The sequence below is a fragment of the Girardinichthys multiradiatus genome, chromosome 13 (genome assembly GCF_021462225.1).
Source record: "Girardinichthys multiradiatus isolate DD_20200921_A chromosome 13, DD_fGirMul_XY1, whole genome shotgun sequence".
Lineage (NCBI taxonomy): Eukaryota > Metazoa > Chordata > Actinopteri > Cyprinodontiformes > Goodeidae > Girardinichthys > Girardinichthys multiradiatus.
The window spans coordinates 38,214,071-38,233,105 of NC_061806.1; positions in this window are offsets into that span (position 1 = coordinate 38,214,071).

Genomic DNA, 19,035 nt, shown 5'->3' on the forward strand with positions numbered 1-19,035 from the left:
TTAGTCCTAATTGATGAGCCCCTAGATGAAGCAATTACATTAGCAATTAAGGTTGTCAACAGATTAAGGGAGAGAAGAAGATCCAGGGCTGAAAGGTTTACTTTAAAACCACAGTTAGCTACTAGTTCTCTACCCACAGCTAAGCCTCCGCCTCCACAATCTGCAGCTGAACCTGAGCCCATGCTGGTGGGACACACCCGGTTAACTTTTAAAGAAAGACAGAGACGCAAGCTAACCAAGCAGTGTTTTTACTGCGGCTCACCAGATCATTTCGTAGCAACTTGTCCTATTTGCCCCAGGAACCCAAAAGACAGGGTCCGCCAACTATGAAGGGGGGGGGTTGGTGGACACTTAATGAATTGCAAAGCCCCCATATTCAACCTACCAGCTACTATCATATTTAATCAACATACTTTGTCTTTGTCTGCCATGTTGGATTCAGGCAGCAAACAGAACTTAATAGACTCAGATAGCAGATAACCCAATGCACTAAATCTCTAGAATTCTTACTATCAGGTAACTATAGGGAAGAAACATCTTTCTTCATGTTTTCAGTTTCTCAAGGTTCCATGGTTCTTGGCTTCCCTTGGTTACAAAAACATAACCCTCATTTAGATTTGTCTGAGTGTCGCATTGAGTCCTGGTCCACTAGTTGTCATTCATCTTGTCTACAGTCAGCTTTCTCCCCGAGTTTTCCCGAGCAGGTCAACAGGGAGGACAAGGTTATAGATTTGTCTCAGGTGCCCACTGAATACCATGACTTAAGAAGAGTCTTTAGTAAGGATAAGGCCCTGTCTTTACCTCCCCATAGACCTTATGACTGCGTGATCAATCTTCTTCCCAGTGCCCCCCTGCCTTCTAGCAGGTTGTATAATATCTCGCGTCCAGAACAGAAGTCCATGGAGAATTATATTAATGACTCCTTGACTGCAGGTATTATTTGGCCTTCCTCCTCACCTCTTGGGGCAGAATTTTTCTTTGTGGGTAAGAAGGACGGCTCGTTACGTCCATGCATTGACTATAGAGGCTTAAACCAAATCACAGTTAAGAATAAATACCCACTTCCTCTCATCACCTCTGCATTTGAACCGGTTCATGGTGCCACCATATTTTCCAAATTAGATCTCAGAAATGCTTATCTCATCAGGATCCGCCAGGGAGATGAGTGGAAGACGGCCTTCAAAACTCCGCTGGGCCATTTCGAGTACCTGGTCATGCCTTTTGGACTTTGCAACGCACCTGCTGTTTTCCAGGCTCTAGTTAACGACGTTCTCAGGGACTTTTTGAACGTTTTCGTGTATTTGGATGACATTCTTATTTATTCTAAGGACATTGAGGCACATCGCAGACACGTTCGCCAGGTATTCCAGTGCCTCTTGGAGAACCGCCAGTTTGTGAAACCCGAAAAGTGTGAGTTTCATCAGCCATCCATCACATTTTTGGGCTACATCCTTGAGGGTGGACAGGTACGTTCTGACCCAGAGAAAATCAAGGCTGTCCTGGAGTGGCCTGTACCAGACTCACGCAAAGCACTACAGCGATTTTTCGGATTCGCAAACTTCTACAGACGACTCATCAAGGACTACAGTCTTACAGCTGTACCTCTCACTGCATTAACTTCCTCCAAGGTCTCATTTTCATGGTCGCCTGAAGCTGAATCCACTTTCCAGGCGTTAAAGGAGAAATTCTCTCACGCCCCCATCTTAATTCACCCCAATTTTTCCAAGCAGTTTATCTTGGAGGTTGACGCTTCAGACACTGGAGTTGGGGCTGTTCTGTCTCAGAACTCTGAGGAAGAGAGACTTCATCCTTGTGCTTTTTTCTCCCGCAGGTTAAGCAACACTGAGAGAAACTATGATGTGGGTGACAGAGAATTACTGGCCATAAAACTCACACTTGAGGAGTGGCGTCACTGGCTGGAGGGGGCCAAACATCCCATTCAAGTTTGGACTGATCATAAAAACTTGGCCTACCTCCAAGCTGCCAAAAGGCTCAATCGACACCAGTCACGGTGGTCTTTATTCTTTTCTCGTTTTGATTTGTGTATTTCTTTCAGACCTGGCCCCAAGAACACTAAGCCTGATACCCTGTCCAGACAATTTGCCGCCAATGATTCGGTGAAGGAACCAGCTCCCATTATGCCATCCAGTTGGACAGTAGGAGCACTCAGGTGGGAAATTGAAGACATCATTAACAGGGCTCAACCACTGGAGCCTGACCCTGGCACACGACCACCAAACCATATTTATGTTCCGTCTCATGTACGCACTAAGGTTATTGAGTGGCTACACACAGCTACGTTTTCAGCTCATCCTGGGGTGAGCAGAACTATGGCATTGGTTCAGAGAAGGTTTTAGTGGCCATCAATACATAAAGACGCTAGAGATTTTGTTCAAGTCTGTGCCAGAAACAAATCCAGTAACCAGCCTCCTGAAGGTCTTTTCCAACCACTCAGCATCCCAAATCAACCATGGTCCCATATAGCTTTGGACTTTGTGACCGGACTGCCTCTCTCGTCAGGTATGACTACTGTTCTCACGATCGTTGATCGGTTATCTAAATCATGCCATCTCATTCCCCTCAGAAAACTCCCATCAGTCCAATAAACAGCAAAACTCCTTACCAAGCACGTCTTCAATCTCCATGGGATACCTCGGACATTCTGTCGGACCAAGGTCCACAGTTCATTTCTCAGGTTTAGAAAATGTTTTGTTTAGTTCTAGGAGCCAAAGTTTCACTGACTTCTGGCTATCACCCCCAGTCCAACGGTCAAACAGAGAGGATAAATCGGCAACTAGAATTCACTTTGCCCTGCCTCACATCCACGAACCCCACAGATTGGTGCTCATACCTACCTTGGGTCGAGTATGCACTCAACTCACATCTCTTCAGCTACTGGTCGCTCACCCTTTGAAGCATCTATTGGATATAAGCTTCCTCTGTTTTCCGCTGACGGAAGGATATTACAGTTTCATCAGTCCATCAACATGTCCGCCGCTGCAGAACCATCTGGAACTCTACTATTCAGGCCCTTCAGCGAATTGCTGACCAGAACAAGCATTTTGCTGACCGGAGACGCCAACCTGCACCCGATTATCAGCCCGGACAAAAGGTATGGTTGTCGGCACGTTACGTGCCACTCAAGTCCATGTCTCGGAAGCTTTCGCCTCGTTTCATCGAGACTGTGATCAGCCCCTCTGTGGTTCGCCTTCGCTTACCGGCAAGTCTTCGGATACATCCTACGTTTCATGTGTCACAGATAAACCCTGTCGTCGATAGTGCTTCAGAAGTTTCTGGACGATCAAGATTACCTACGTTTGGTGGATTTCATTTGGATTTTGTTTCCAAGGATCAAGCTGGCAGCTTCCTGTTGTCCTCCGTCTCCTGAACCAAGGCAGAAGCGTACCCTGTCCACCCTCCAACGCAAGTACCTGAACATTGAACTAACTCCTGAACTCACCAGTACTCACTCTTCCTAATGGCCTACAAGTGATTGATTAGTCATTATGTTATTTGTTTTGTCAGACTGATTACTTAGTTTAAACATGTCTAATGTCTATGTCTCTAGTGGTTGGAATGGTTTCATCTCTGTCCTTCTTTCTTTAATGTCTGTACATTGCTTTATGTTACATTTAGCTGTGGAAATAGAGTCCAATGAATAAAGTTTGATTAAAAAAGAACAAACCAATTTTTGAGTCAGTCACCTACACATAAAATGTACTACAGTGTGGCAAGATGCAGACACAGGAGTCAGTTTTGTTTTTTTAAATTCTGGTATAGGTATTAAAGAAAATAATAAATCTCTTTAGATGCACCAGTGTGCTCCATGTGGCGGGTACCTTTCCACATATGAGCAAAAAAGGAGAACCCAGCTGAGTTAACTGCACTTAGAAACCCAAATTAGAACTCTGGAGAGTTCAAATAGCACACTATTATACCTGCACAACTGCATTTATTACAGCCATAGCCTTTTTTTCTGAGGTTTTCCCAGGGTAGATGGAGTAAAAATTCCCTCCACACAACATCTGTCTCAGCACCAATGTCCCCACTAGAAAAAGTTAAAGTAGCAGTTGTTTAGAGGTTTCCCAGTAAGGAGGCTGGATGTTCAGCATGTTGCTCACGGAGAAAAATCCTCAACATTAGATGGTGTGTGTGGGGCTGCAAATACAGGAAATATGGGCACTAAAGTGTGAATTTAGTTTTGTGCATCATATTAAGTTTAAAGTGCTTTGAGACTTTAATCAAACTATGGAAGCAATGCATAAACACCTTTCACATTTCTTGTCTTTCTTCTTTACCTTTCAAAACACAGGAAACTCTGGCTTTCGGAAAGTGGATTTCATGCATTTCTAAGTGCACTCTGCCACTTCTTTGCAGTGAGTGGGGATGAAATTGATGAAAAACCCATAACAATCTGATACAACACAGCAGACAAAATGGCTGCAATCTAACACCTTTCCTTGAAATAGACTCCAAAACTGAATGTTGTGATCACATCAAGAGAAGCACTTTTAGACTTTTTGTTTGAACCTAAAGCTGAGCCGCTCTTTCCTGCAAAATACAGTGCTTTGCAAAAGCTTTTCACAATTTGAAATGTCATAACCATAAATCTCTATGTATTTTACTGGGATTTCATGCAATAGACTAGCACAAATCCAACTTAAATAGGGGAAGAAAATTATGCATTGTTTTTTTTTATTTTTAGATAAATCTGAAAGATTTGATCTGCATTTAATCAGCCCTCAATACTTTGTAGAACAATCTTTTGCCTTATAGTTGCACATAAGTGTGAAGTGGAAAGAAACATTTTACATATAAATATCTAAAACATGTTAGAAATATTTCTATTCAGCTCCCTCGTGTTTGAAAACTCACCTTCTGCTGCAATGACAACTGCAAGATATTGGTGTATCCATCTACCAGCTTTGCACAACTAGAGACAGTTTTTTTTTGCCCAATCTTGCTTGCATAATAGCTCAAGCTCAGGCTGACTGGATAGGCCAGCATCTGTGAACAGCAGTCTTCACTTATTTCCAGAGATTCTCAGATGAATTTCGGTCTGAACTTTGACTAAGAAACTGAATCGCATAAATAAGGCGAATAATAAGTTGAACTCAGCCCCTTCCTTAATTGTTTTGCAGCCTCTTCCAGGTTTGTTCTGTTTTTAGCTCAATCTATCTACTCTTTACGTCTGACTAGCTTCACTGTCCCTGCTGAAAAAGCATATCCCCACAGCATGCTGCTGCCACCGCCATCGTTCATGTGTCTACCATGCATAGTGTTTTGCATGTTATCCATTTGTTCATTATTGTGCAGGGGTTAGGGGTTTAGTGCCTATCTCTAGCAGTCATAAGGTTGAAAGGTGGGCACACCTAGACAGGTCAGCATTTCCTCACAGGGCAACACAAGCAACCATACACACAGAATCATGTCTAAGGGGAATTTAGCAAAACCAATCAACCCAACAGCATGTTTTTAGTCTGTGGGAGTAAGCAGAAGTACCTGGAGATAACCTACACATGCACAGCATGAACATGCACACTCCAGGCAGACAGGAAACAGTACAAATATCTGTAGCACTGTTCAACCCACATATGTTGGCCAAAAAGTTTAATTCTTGTCTCATCTGACTTGTTCATTGTGTACCCTAAATGACATGTGGCCAACTGCAAACCAGATTTTTTCTGGCTTTCTTTCAGCAATAGCTTTCTTCCTACCACTCTTCCATAAAGGCCAGATTTGTAAAGTGCAAAACTAAGAGTTGTCAACAGATTCTCCTAATTGAGCTGTGCTTTTCTTGGCTGATTGACCGGAGCACCCAGGTGCGGTCCTCAGGACCATAGCCCTCCCAGCCGATGAGATACTGCCAACCGCGACTACACCGACGGGACTCCACAATCCGTCGAACCGCATAGACTGGGTGCCCAAATCCATCCCGGGTGGGTGGAGGGTGTTCGGGCAGCGGGCAAGATGACATGTTTGATCTGGGAGACGTGGAACTTTGGATCAATGGACAGCTGAACGACTCATAACTGCCTCAATCTCATACGGGCCAATGAACCAGGGGGCGAGTTTCTTGGACATAGATTTTAGAGGGATGTCACGTGACGAGAGGCAAACCTTCTGACCAGGCTGGTACTGGGGAGCTGGAACCCTTTTCCTGTCTACATACCTTTTGTTCTGTTCTGCGGTGCATTGAAGGGCTTGTGCGGTGCCTGTCCAGATGTGTTTGCATCTACGGATGTAATGACGTACAGAAGTGACAGAGATCTTCTTCTCGTCCGCGGAAAACAATGGCGGTTGATAGCCCAGACAAGCATCAAAAGGGGAGAAACCTGTGGCAGCAGAAGAGTGAGAATTATGAGCGTACTCGACCCATGGCAGGAATTGGCTCCAGTCTGTGGGGCTGGTTGATGTTAAACAACGGAGAATGGATTCCAGTTCTTGATTCATCCTCTCCGTTTGGCCATTGAACTGTGTGTGATATCCTGAGGTTAGAGATGCTTTAGCTCTCAATGCTAAGCAGAATTGTTTCCAAACCTTAGCTGTGAACTGAGGTCCGCAGTCGGAGAGGATCTCCAGAGGTATACCATGGAGTCTGAAAACATGCTTCAGCAGAAGCTGAGCTGTCTGGGAAGTCTGGTGACAAAGTCTGGTGACGAAGTCGAGGGCTATATGTAGGGCCCAGGTAACCTGGGAAGGAGGACACGAGAAGGTAAGTACTCAGAAAATAATCACAAGGAGACTTGTCTTGGGCAGCTAGAGTTACCACGTCAGGTTAACACTCACCGGAGTGTTGGCAATGTTGGGTACTTAAGATCCTCTCCTGATGAGGCTGATGGAAAACACCTATGGCCACCTATGGCTCCTACCATGTGTCTGGTGCCATCTGGAGGTTGAATGGGGTTAGTAGCAGGTAAAAAAGGTGAACAGAAAAACGCTCCCAGAACTCTGACAAAAAATGCTTTTCTTGCAGCAACTCTCCACAACTTTGTCCCTCACTTTTCTATTTTATTTCTTGGTCATTATTTATTTTTTTGTTCAGTTTGGTTTTCTAATCAACCTCTTAAGCCTTCTCTAAACAGCTGTATCTATACAGAGATTACGCACCCTGTATATGCACTAATATACTAATTAGGTGATTTCTGAAGATAATTGGCAGTACTTGATTTAGTTTAGAGGTGATATAGTACTGGAAGTTAAATACAAATAGAGGCCTCACATTTTTTTGTAAAAGAATGTTGATCTATCACATAATATGACAAAATGTGACAAATTTCAAGGGGTGTGAATACTTTTGTAAGCAACAATATGAAAGCTTCCCTCAGTGGGTGTGGAATCCAGTGAACTTGTTTGCTGGTGATGATTGCAAACCTCAAAAGAAAAATATTCAGAATGCCGTCTAGCAATGTATAAGTGAAACCTTTTGTTACATGAATCATTTGTTTAGAAGTATTTTTGCTTTTGCCAACTATCTAAGCATTATTATGATTACAATATCTAATATTAAAAGCATCTGGGATATGATATTAAGTTCTGCAGTTTACACACCTAAGCTCCACGTGGCCCTCATCAAATCCTAAAATAAACTAGAAAATTTCGGAAGAAATTTAGACGGGGCCTGCCTCTTGGTGCGTGCTTCTGGGACCGGAGCTAGCTATTTGAATTGAAATTCATTTTCTATGCTATTATCAGCTTTAAATATTACTAGTAACTCTGGAAGACTGAGGCTTTTATTTAGAAATTTTCAGTAAGCCTTATTTTAAAAGGCCAACACTGGGTGAGCTCCAATATTAGTGTGAAGCCCAGTTGTGAAATGATCTATTGTTGAAAATGCAAAGGCTTTTATTTTGTAGAGCATGTTTTGTCTTATTTTGAAAGTCCAGCATGGTTGTACTTTCAGGTCTGGGTTAGTTGCATTGATTAAATAGAACCCGATTGCTATTTAAAAATCATTTTCTATGCTCTTGTGAGCTCACAAAATCCATAGTAACTATGGGGGGTTGAGGCTTTTACTTTGAAAGTTTCAGTAGGCTTTATTTTAAAAGGACAACACTGGGTGAGCTCCAACATTAATGTGAAGCCCATTCCTGCAAACATCTATTGTTTAAAGGCTTTTATTTTGTAGATCATGTTTTGTCTTATCTTGAAAGTCCAGCATGGTTGTCACTTCAGGTCTGGGTTAGTTCCATTAGTTATATAGATCCTGCTTGCTATTTAAAAATCATTATGAATGCTATTATAAGCTTAAGAAATCATTATTAAGTATGGAAGGTGTAGGCTTTTATTTTGAAAGTTTCTGTAAGCCTGTTTCAAAGGACCAGCATAGTCCCATTCCTATCACTGGGGGAGCTCCAACAGTAGTGTGAAGCCCACTCCTGCAATCATCTATTGTTTAAAGTCTTATATTTTGTAGAGCAGGTGTTGTCTTATTTTGAAAATCAAGCATGGTTGTCCTTTCAGGTCTGGGTTAGTTCCATTAGTTATATAGAACCTGCTTGCTATTGTAAAACCATTGTGTATGTTATTATAAGCTTTAAATAATCATTAGTAAGCATGGAGGGTTGATGAAAGAAATTGACCTTTAGGGTCAATCACTGTTGTCTGGGTGTTGGAACAGCAGTACATGTTGTTTAAGTTCCCCACACAACATGGCCGCCATGTAGTTGCCTCCTATGAAGATGGTCAAAGGGGGTCAGGTCAGGTTTAAGCCATAGAAATGACTGAAAATCAATGAAAGTCAATGCAAAGTCCTCAGAAAGACAGTAATCCATGCATGTGTGTGTGAGTGTGTGTGTGTGGGTGTGTCTGTGTGTGTGTGTGGGTGGGTGGGTGTGTGTCCCAGTGTGAGACACAGAGAGGCAGAAAGAAAGACAGAATCACATCCAGACATCTACAGTAGGAGATACACAGAGCTATAAATAGAACAGTGAGGAATGAATCAGCCAATCAGCAAAGAGCGTCAGTGTAACTTGACACCTGCTGTTTCTCACTCACGCAGCACCTCTCTCTCTGTCTCCCCTGGTCTAGGCTTTATAACATGGAGGCGCATGCTCCCGAACAACTGGCCATAACTCTGAAACCGTAGGGGCGATCGACATCATTCTTGGACCGTTTTTATCAGAACGGACAGGGGAACATTAATATTCATCCTTTATTAGTGAAAATATAATAATAAAGACACAACACTGGGTGAAAAGTAAGGGAAAATGGAGAAAAAGGCAAAAATGCCTGAACATGCTCCCGAACAAAGTCTAATATCTGGGAATCCGTACATGGTATTTGAAAATTTTTTAAATTGTGGGCGACAGCTGTCCCTCGTCCCCAATCATGGATATTTTCATTGCTCTATGTCATTCACAGTATAAAATATGATTATGGAAAGAAATGGTGTCACTCCTGGATTACAGGTCAAGCTCTCATTGAAAATACATGGGAGAAGGCCTACAGAAATTTACTGACTCTTGGCGATCGAGGGTGTTTTGACAGAAATCTATGAGACTTAGAACAATTTTGAAATTATTGTGTGAAAGCAGAGGCCCGGCCCTACAATCTGACCGAAAATTGTGGCTGTAGAGCGAAATTTGTGGCCGTGAGTGCCAGTTGAAAGTCATTTTTCCTGAAAAAAATCCCCTCTTTTTACACTCTAGTAACTGCCATCTCCACTGTTAAGAGTGTGATTTTCTCTCAAACTTTGTGTCGCTTGGAGTCTAATTTTAGAGAAACCGTAGCAGTTATCAACAAACCGTTTTCACTTCTGAAGAGCCGGCGGATTTTCCTACAAACTGAAAGTCAAACTGTGTTTCTAGGTGAAAGTATGGCGATACAGTAGAGCCTCAAAAACAGTGAATTTTGAGGATTTCTTCACCCCTGACTCCATTCATTCCTATGGGGATTTTGGGGGGGTGGTTTTTCGTTAATTACGTCGCCATAGTAACTCGAAACGCCAATAAAAGTAATAGCACACCTCCCGGGACCGAGCCGGACGTTTTGATGTATATATTGTGGGGGTGCGCGCTGCGGTTCGGGCCGCATTAACGGAGATAGGTTTTGACCAGGTGAATAGTAATAGGTGCCTGCCATGCATTGCATGGAGGCAGTGCATTGCATTGCTTCGCAATGCAATGCACTGCTCTCCTATGCAATGCTATGGCAGGCCCCAATGAAAAAAAAGATCAGTTCAGTTCTTCTCAACCCGCAGTTTTCTTACTAGCTCTTTTTAATAATAATTTTGTATCTACATTTTCTAAACGTTATACCTTGATTTGTTATTTATATAAATAAATGCTCTACGATTGCTCTATTCAAATAAAGTTTTTTTTTTTTTTCCAAAGGTCCTTTTGTACTTTTCTCAATTTCACAGGAAGTGATAGCACAGTGGAAAGGCAGCAGGTGACAGTGACAGATTTTGGTCCACTAAAACCCAAATAGAAATCCAATAGGGGTGCTGACGTCAATGGCCAGGTTCAGAAGGCACACATTGATTGAATCAGTGGAGCTCCTGTAAAATAAACACAGTATCTCTGTTTACCAGTGCACTTATTGTTGTGATAATAACTAGCCTCAGGCTGCTGCAACACTCACCTTGAGCTCTGGAATGAGAATTTAACTGGACCAAGCTCACCAGGAAGGATGACTAAATTATTCATGAAATGTCCTCAGAGCAAGCTGGTCATTTATATTCTGGGGATATCCACTTTTACGAAAAGTATTAAGATCATTTAGCAGCTTGTGGAAATTACAGTCTGCTGATTGGATGAATGCAGAGTGAGTCATTAGTCAGAACCAAAAGTGATAATGGTACCATAAGTTCGAGGAATTATGATTTGTTACTATTTTGCAAGTTAATATATGATAAATTAAATTACAGGACACAGTTCAGCAGTAGTCTTAAACATGTGCTTCTTCTATGTAATTCAACCATTCCCTGTTTCAACTCTTCTGGGAAGGCCTTCCACATGTTTTAGAAGTGTTTACATGGGAATTTCTGTTCTGGAAGGTCATTTGTGAGGTCAGATAGTGATATTGGGTAAGAAGGCTTTGCTTACAGTTTACATTCTAATTGATCCCAGAAATGTTCAGTTGGGTATAGGTCAGGACTCTGCGCGGCAGTCATGTTCTTCTGTCAAACTGGCTCATCTATGTCTTGACTTTGACATTGCTTTGTGCACTGAAAGTGGGAGCATGAAATTGTCGAAAAAGTCCCCAATGAAAAAATGTCCCCACTGCTCAAGAATGCAGTGGCAGTCCGCTGCATCCAAAGCTTTGCATTGCACCTGGAGATGCACTAGGATGCTGCTCCTTGGTCATGGAAACCCATTCCACAAAGGTCTCTATGCACTGTTCTTGAGCTTATCAGAAGGCCTCATGAAGTTTGGAGGTCTGTTGCTTTTGACTTCGCAGAAAGTTGAAGATCTCTGCAAACTATGGTCCTTTAGCATCCACTGACCCTGCTCTGCCTAACATTTCATGACTGTGTTGCTGTCATTCCCAGTTGCTTCCACATTGCTGTAAAGACACTAACAGTTGACTTTGGAGTATTTAGTAGATGGAAAGGTTGGATCCTACCTTACTGGAATTCGGTGAGCTCCTGAACAAGCCCCATTCTGCATGCTTAAGTGTTGGATGTTATTCAATGGTGGCCATGGAAGTGATTGGAACACCTGAATTCAATGATTTGGATGGGTAAGAGAATGTTTTCAGCAGTATTTTTCATATAAAATAACTAGTTAATCTGATGAAGTGTAGTCGTCTTAACTGAAATTTCATTCACCAAAAAATTTATAATAAAGTATTATTTAAAGGGCTGCACAGTGGTGCAGTTAGTACCACTGTTGAGTTGCAGCAATAAGGTCCTGGGTTCGACTCCTGGTCTAGGGTCTTTCTGCATGGAGATTGCATGTTCTACCTGTTCATGTGTGGGTTCTCTCTGGGTACTCTGGCTTCCTCCCACAGTCCAAAAACCAACCTATCTATCTATCTATCTATCTATCTATCTATCTATCTATCTATCTATCTATCTATCTATCTATCTATCTATCTATCTATCTATCTATCTATCTATCTATCTATCTATCTATCTATCTATCTATTATTGGCAGTTATTTTTGGGCTGTTAAGGTTTAAATCAGAGTTTGGTTCATTCTTTGTTGAAAACTGAAGATATGAATGTTCACGGGACAAATGGCCTGTATGCCCACAGAGGAAAAGAATGGCAGATGATGACATGTTCTTAAGCATAAGGAAGACAAACCCATTCCTCACATCTAAGAGCACTTGAAGAGATGTGAAGCACATCACCATCATTTTCTTAAAAGAGGATAACTTCCCAAGAGCAGTTACAGAGAGTTCACTGCAATAACTGATACAGTGGTTCTGCTCATGATACAAAGCTACCAAAGACACTTAGGAGGAAGCAGCATAGATTCCAATAGACTGGCTCACTCTTATTTTATTTTCAGATAATAACAGAGAATGAAAGGTTAGATTAAAGCTAAGCTAAACAAAGTTTATTTCAAAAGAAATCCACAACTTCAGACAAATCACCAAACTAGCACTTTAAAATCAGATAAAACAAAATTTTACACATTGTTGCTGTTTGTGATTCCATTGTAGTACTGTTTAATGGACTTCGTAGTAAACTCAACCGATTCTTGGGGTCAAAAGTCTCTTTAAGTGTTATTTCGTGGGTCGGAAGCTTAAAGGTTTGGATACCACCAAATTAAAGCAATAATTCTGTGCAGGAAAACTGATCATATGTTTGGTTTGACTTGATGATCTACCATTTCAATTACTCAATACTAGAACAGAAACTATTACATTTGTAAATAAATATTTTATTTTATTTAGATAATTTTAACAAAAAAGAATTTAAATATTTATTTTTATTTTTAAAATTTATAATTGACACTTATTTATCTAATGTACTTATTTGCAGTTTTGTTTAGATTATTACATATGTAATTGTTTATTAACATCAAATTTGATGTGAACATTCCCAAGAACAACTTGATTTAGACCTACATTTATTTCATATCTATAACTTGAATTGTTTTACACAGACTGACAAAAATCTAATTTACGTCCAGTATTTCTAGTGGGTATTATGTACATAATAGGAAGCTGTCTGCATATATTTGAAACTTCCACTATGTAATATTTTCAGCAATGATTTAATTTAAATATGTACTGATGTGTTCAGATGCTAACCACTGAACCTTTGGTATAACCTTTAATCACAATGGGTGTCGTGAGAAGGAGAACTATATTAGATACTTGCAAATGATTGCTTTGTTATAGTTCATTGGTTCTGTTCTCTTGGTGCACTTTCATCATCAAAAGTAATTATTATTATAAGTTTAATTAGGACCAGTGGTCAAATGTCCAGCGAGAGTTATGACAGATGCTTGTTCATGCCTACAGAAAAACACAAAAGCATTCAAATTGCTTGTTGTATCATCATTCTATGCTGGACTTTCCACTGTGGTTTAAATACATCAGTAAAAGTGAAACTAAATAATGACAGTTCTGCCAAACATGACTGCTTTTAAATATTTGACAAGAATTGGAACTCCCAGCTTAGACTTCGGATGGACAGTATGCCTCCATTGGCGTCACTCAACAACTGAATAAAAATTAATGTGTCAAATTTCACTATTTACACAACCAAAACCTGTAAACTACTGTAACACACTTCCGTCTGGGCTTTGTGGACATGAAAAAAAGAGTATGGAAAAAAGATAATGGCAAATGTAAACAAACCAGACACAAATCAATAGATCTTCAAGTTACTGAATGTGTAAGGATGTGATTTTAGCTACAGTGCAGAAAGCCATTAGTGTAAGTAAAATCTAAGTCACACCATTATTTGTTTCTCTCAGTGTAAAAACATACTATAAAATAAGACTAAATGTTTAAACTTTCAATAAAAAAACAACATATTTGCTGTTTTGTTAAGGAGATGAAAATGTCTCTGTGGGGATTTATGTGCATCAAATGCAGGAAATTCTCAAAACATCTTATCGACAGAAACAATGTGCACAGTCTTTGTCTAGAGTGTCCGTCAGGTTAACTCCTGAGGCCTTGGTGGAGGGATTAGGTGGCCCTGACCGTGTTACTGAGCATTTCCTCAACAAACATCCTTTTATCCCCTTTTTTTGATTGACCAACAGAAAGCTGTTGATGCTGTGTTTAACAAGCAGAGACTGTGCAGATTTCCCAAACCTGTAATGCCTGCTTCCTCTATGAAAACCTGCTCACCTTACTCTTTTACTCTGGAGAGTACCTCGAACATCTGTGTTTGAGCTTTACAAACCCTAACATTTATTATTTTAAATATTGAGATGTCTTGGTGATTGTTGGATAATAAACTATGTTTGTGGTTTTTGTGTTCTGACCCTAGAAACCGGTGAAACCAATGAGCTCCCGAACCGCTTTTATTTTATTTTGAATAAGGCTTTGTGCATTTTGCTGAAATGCTGAACAATGAAACATTGTTTAAATGATGATTCATCATAGAGAAAGACTCTCATATATGTGACCTTTCTAAATGTTTTATTAATAGAAAAAAACTCCATTTGATTTGAAACATTTAACTCCCAATGCAGGTCATTTGGTATGCTGCATATCAAATGAAACTTCAGGTTAGATGTATTTCATTGAAGGATTTTTTTTTGTGTGATTTCTGAGATTTCTACCCTTCTTCCTAAACATCACTCTCTCTGCTTTGATGTTCTTTCATTATTTTGCAGACATTACCAGAGGCTAGGTCCATGTTACTGTTTCTGCAAGAGCAATGAAGGCTTTTAGGAACATCTTCACAGAAATTGGATACATTGAAGAAGTCATTGTGTTCTTAAATCTTAAATGTTTAGAAGTTAGTGTTCTGTAAACACATTTATCTGTATGATGTTTTAATGCAGCCCAGCACAACAAAATTAAAGGTGAGGCTGCACAGTGGTGCAGTTGGTAGCACTGTTGCCTTGCAGCAAGAAGGTCCCAGGTTCAAATCCCAGCCAGGGGTCTTTCTGCATGGAGTTTGCATGTTCTCCCTGTGCATGCATGGGTTCTCACTAGGTACTCTGGCTTCCTCCCACAGTCCAAAGACATGCCTGTTAGGTTAATTGGTCACTCTAAATTGCCCTTAGGTGTATGAATGAGTGTGTGCATGGTTGTTTGTGTGTTGCCCTGCGACGGATTGGCGACCTGTCCAGGGTGTACCCTGCCTTTCACCCATAGACTGCTGGAGATAGGCACCAGCTTCCCCGTGACCCACTATGGAATAAGCAGTAGAAAATGACTGACTGATGACTGTTCATTTTTATTTTAAAAAATCATCCATTCATCCATTTCCTATACCCGCTTCTTCCATTCAGGGTTGCAGGGGAGCTGGTGCCTATCTTCAGAGGTCTACGAGCGTGAGGTGAGATACACCCTGGACAGGTCGCCAGTCCATCGCAGTGAAATAAAAAATAATTAACAAAAAGTACATCATATTAAAGACACATTACACAAAACTTATTTCCAGACACAATATTCATTTCACATATTTCCTGTGATTTGTGTATTTGTTTCTTCCTTAGCTCCAGACCAATTTAGGGTCCTATTTCATACCCAAGAGTTACCAATTCGTACCCACCTATTCCCATTTCCAAACCCTCTTTTATCTTTTTTTTAACAGCTGAATATTAGTTTAGTCCTTTTTCTAGTCAAGTGTTTTAATATATTATCAGGATACATACAGCCAGTTAATACTTATCAAGTATCTGGTTACAAAAAACAGGTACCAAAAGACCCTAACAGAAAAGCATGAAATGACCAGGATGTTCTTCCCATGCTCAAGAAATAAGTGACCAAAACTTTTTCAAAGAAGTAAAAAAAGAAAAAAGGAAGCATCCACAGCAGTATGTTAGATGAAAAAATGCATGGAATGTGTTACAAACCTACATTTTTTTTGTTACCAAAGGACTTAGGTGAAAACTAATTATGATTTATTATCATCTGTGCATTTGGAGTTTAGATGCAGAACTGACTCCTCCTGTTGTTGGGATTATGTTGGGTTGTCATCGGTGTCACCAGGTTAAATCTCAAGGTTCCTTGCAGGGTAGTCTCTTGCTTTAGATGTAGAAAGATGGACTGACCAGTGTGGGTGTGTGGCTGTGTAAGTTATTTTCCAGGACTTGGTCACAGGCAGTCTGAATGTGTTTTCAAACAGGTAACCTTGAAAAGGCAAGGCTAGCCTTGTGGCTTACACACAGGAAATCCTTCAAACAAAGGAAAAGTCACCAAAAGAGTTGACGTCCGGAAAATCCTTCTGACGGTTAAACTGAAAGAATATTTTTTTCTAGAGAGCACTCAAGAGTTCATTCTAATTGCTTTGGTGAGCCGGTGCTTCCAAGCAAGTGATTGCTGTAGGTGTTAATTTTCTGCAGTTGTGGCCTCCCTTGAAATGTCTTTGACGTCAATGGGATAAAAAAAAACAACAAAAAAAACAGCTAGCCTCAACAGTTTCTCCCAGACCCTTTCATTGCTATTCAGACTCAAATTACATGTGAACAAGTGTGCAATCACACACACACACATTACTGAGAAAAAGAGTGGGCTGGTTGTGCTTATTGAACACAATGACAATATGAATGACAGCACTTCAAAGGCTTGAGCTGAAACAGACGTCATTGAAATCAGATGGTGAAAAGAGACGCTTGAAATGAAAGGCAAAACCAGCTGGAAAAGTCACAGGTTTACTTAATTAGTAAATGTGAAAAAGAGGACTTACAACAGAAAATGCATACTGAGATGTGATCCGTGTAATCAGGCATAAGTAAAACTCTCCCTCTAAACAGACAGAATTTTACACACAACCCGTTTAATTGCTCTGCCCTGTTAGAAAATGACAGACATGCATGCTTTAGTAAGTGAATGAGTATCTCTATTACATCAAGCTAACCTTTTGATGCATTGTTTATGTATCTTTGCATCAACAATGTTTGATTTGTGTTCGGATTATGAATCTGAGAATTTTATATAATATTAATAGTTTAATATTTTATCAAATAATATTTCAGTCTTAAAGGTTATCCTGTGAATACCAGCCCAGTAAGGCGATGGTATTAGGACAAAATTGAATGGGATGAGCCAAGCTCTGACATTATTGAACAGCAAAACTCTGCACACACATAGAATGAATTCACACAACTTCTTCAAATACAATAATTTATTAACAAAAATAAGTCAACTCAAAGTCAAACATATTTCAATCAACAAACTCTTTACTATACTTGGCGTTGTAGAGACAGGGTCTCTGCTGGGAACTCTCTGGAACACAGTTTGCTTCTGTAGACCTCAGAGAAAAAAGTTAAGCAATGCTTGTACCTTAATTACCCCCGTTCATGAATGAATACCGGATACACAAACAACAGTTTATTCCTACTTAACTTAGTGCATATGATCGCGTGATCGTATTACACTCTTGGATCCAGTTTGAAGTGTTATGTCTGTTTGCCTGCAAAGAGACATTAGCGTGCTGCGTCCCTCCATCCAGTTCCACTGGGGACCCGTGTGGAAGAGGTCTGTTTGTTGCAAAAGCAGGGTTTTTATTCGGACAGTGACGTCACGGGAAGTTACCCCCGTTTCTGGTTGTGCTGGAAGTAGGTTAATGCGATTTATTTTGAAAGTTCCAGAAAGGTTCTTACTGGCCTTTCATGTTGTACCCATGCCTGGGGTCCCAACATCATGTTAAGATAGCAGCATCATTACAAAGACTATTCTGAACCCATGACCTCGCTGCAAGGCAATAGTGCTACCAACTGTACAACCGTGCTATTCTTAGCCAGTGCTAATCCTAAGCCTAACCCAGTAGAACAGGGTGTCTAAAAGGTGTGGGTGTGTTTGATGGTATTGTGTTATAGTTTATCGGTAAAAACCTAATGTATTCTTATATCTATCTAAAACCTCTGTCTCAGGTTTGAAAGCAGTGCTCTCTATCACATACCATAGATGTGTGAATTACGCTGTCAGTACTGTGAGTTTAAGTGCATTGTTTATATTGTTCCTTTAAGTCTGAGGCCATGGTGTTTTGGTGATGTACCAGTAGTAGCAGATCTGGGAAGTTGAATTCTTGTTAGGTCACTGTTGTAGCTTAGAGGTCCAAAGTCCTATTTTAACATATATTAATTTTGCAATTAATTTGTTCATCAAGTCCCAGAGTGTGGAGGAAAAGTGATGTGGCACAGAATTAAAGTTTCCTTAGATTTAGCTATGTCATCTAAATCTAAATCTCTAAATCCCATAGTTAATCTATGGGCTGCTGTTGTCAAGAGAAAGATGAGAGACAGCAGAGCCAACAATGCAGACCAGCTTAAGGTCGATATTAAAGCAACACCTTAGCAGTGCCACAGGCTGATGACCTCCATGTCATGCCTGTGGCTGATTGCCAGACTCTGGAACAACTCTGCGTGTCAAGAATCTATAAAATCATGTCACCTTTGGAATTGAATTACAAATAATACTTAAATATTACTTTTCAATTATATTTTATTTCTTTAATGAAATGCACCTATAGATACCTTATCTGGTCCTTAGGATTTACAAAATGGGCTGGATTGTGTCACTGGGAAGAGGGAAGTATCTGTTTTGTCTTCCTGAACCCAGATATCTATGCAACCTGGTTTTGCATAAGCGCAAGCCAGAGTACAGAACAGTATATTGCAATTTTATTGCATTTATGACATTTAGAATAAGTTATATTGCCAAATATCTAAACTGCTTTTAAACTTTCTGTCCTGTAAGAATTATTATTATTGATTAATGAATATTTATCAAAAATTATAAATAAAAATCATAATTCCAAAGAAAATAATTTTCTTAACCAAAAATCATTGCCTACAAATAGAAGTCAGAGATGTCCTCTGGTGTTGTGATTATGAGCTCAAAGTACTTAATAATTACAGTTAGTTAATTATCATTAATAATTGTCAGTCAGTCATTTTCTACCGCTTATTCCATAGTGGGTCGTGGGGAAGCTGGTGCCTATCTCCA